General features: G+C 29.6%; 1 non-coding gene across 1 annotated transcript; it reads left to right on the top strand.

The window, feature by feature from the left end:
* Nucleotides 1–1,109: 1,109 nt before the first annotated feature.
* TRNAF-GAA (transfer RNA phenylalanine (anticodon GAA)) lies at nucleotides 1,110–1,182 on the top strand. The gene has a single exon. It is a non-coding gene; the product is annotated as a tRNA-Phe (tRNA).
* The last annotated feature ends 651 nt before the right edge of the window (nucleotides 1,183–1,833 follow it).

Here is a 1,833-nt window from a genome sequence, read left to right as displayed (position 1 = left end):
TTTAATTATGTACATTTATTTCAATATTTTTTATACATTTTTCAATATTTTATGTAACCATGTATGTATAAAAAAAAAAATTCAATAAATAAAAAAAAAAAAAAATTAATAACAATCCAAAAAGTTTTAAATTGCTAACAAAGACTCTTTTAAAATGAAAGCGTATTTTTAATTAATTAAAATAAATGTTTTGGATTATGCTTCAAGGCCAAGTTTAATAGGAACTGTCTATTGGCTTTTCTACTCGTATTTGTAATAACTTCTCGTTAAGTATTGGTTTTTAATCATCTGTCCTCGTTAGTTGTTATCCGAAAATATCTTTATTCCATTCGTTCATGAGACCATAGTGCTCATCAAAATATGTTCCGTAGAACTTTGGTGTAAAATATACATAGATTATTGTACGAAAGATGTGTTGCGAAGGTTAAAGATGTGTTTGGTGTTAAGCCTTTAAATATTAGGAAACCAAATTCAAAGATGTTTGGGACCAAATTTGGTCTCCTAATAATTTACCGGCTGAAATTAAACTATGTAATATTTTGTAATAGATTCATTCTGTCGCCGTGATAAAACTGTTGTGAATAAATGTTTACAATATTTTGTATTACACTCAAGTAACAGCAAGGATTATTTTATTAATCGCGGCGCAATAGGATTAAGTTGTTTTGATTAGCTCCTTTAAGATATGTGTGAAATAGACTGCCTGAGTTATATCAGGTGATGAACTTCCTGAACTTCTTTCGTTAATATGTTTCCATGTACCTAGTCGATCAGTTTGTTTCAAATTACCCTATCATTGCAACAATACAGGATCTAAAACTGAACCCAATTCCATAATGAATCGCTTGCATGTACTTGGAAATAATAAAAAATCTTGTCTTAAAAACATTAGTTTACCAAAAAAATAATAATTAATATTTGACAAGTTCAAGTATTTCACCTAAAAATGTAGACAATTTGTCTCGACGCCATCTAGTGAGAGAGTTAGCACTTACAATGCCTTTCTCATATAAAATAAAGTTGGTTGTTTTCAGGTGAAAAATGTAACAAGCAGTACTTGTTGAATGAAACACTAGTATATATTGAATAATTTCGCGGGTAAGATATAAGCCGCCATAGCTCAGTGGTCAGAGCTGTCGACCGAAAATCGAAGGGACACGGGTTCGAGTCCCGTTGGCGTCATGTATCTTTTATCAGGAGATTTTTCAATGTGGATGAGTGTTTCAGGCGAATAATTATTGCTTGTAAAATAATTGTTACCCTTTGTGCTATGCATAAAAAATCTTGTCTTAAAAACATTAGTTTACCAAAAAAATAAGCGAATATATTTATTTATTTATACGCCCATTGGGCTTTAACATACATAGTTAATAAAAAAATAATATTCTAAAGATTGCAAGTTCACAAAAGTAAAAATACATATAATACTTATAATTATACTATTATTGAACTAAAAAATGACTTCACCGACTCCAGAATCAATAAACCTTAGACCAGTAGCTCAAATAGAAAGGTAAGTCTTTAAATTATGTCATTCAAAGGCCTTTTCACCATATTTTACATGTACTTCTTGAATTTGCTAGGCAAATATACAGAATGCTTAATTAATTATTTATTTTTTCAATTATTTATTTACAAACTTAGGGCTTTTACCTAAAATGTGTATTAATAAATTAAATTAGTGCATTAAAACTTATTTTTTTTCAAGAAATACAACAGAAGAGCCAGGACATGGAAATGTGCAAAAAGTCGACTGTCCTAATAGACTGATTGAAAGACATCTACGACACATATTTAGTCCGTTATCACTGCTGAGATCGCTGATGAAAACGA

Source organism: Hesperophylax consimilis, chromosome 20 (genome assembly GCF_061612785.1).
Source record: "Hesperophylax consimilis isolate HC1 chromosome 20, BYU_Hcon_1.0, whole genome shotgun sequence".
In the NCBI taxonomy this organism is placed as follows: Eukaryota; Metazoa; Arthropoda; class Insecta; order Trichoptera; family Limnephilidae; genus Hesperophylax; species Hesperophylax consimilis.
This window is presented reverse-complemented; position numbering and strand designations above follow the sequence as displayed.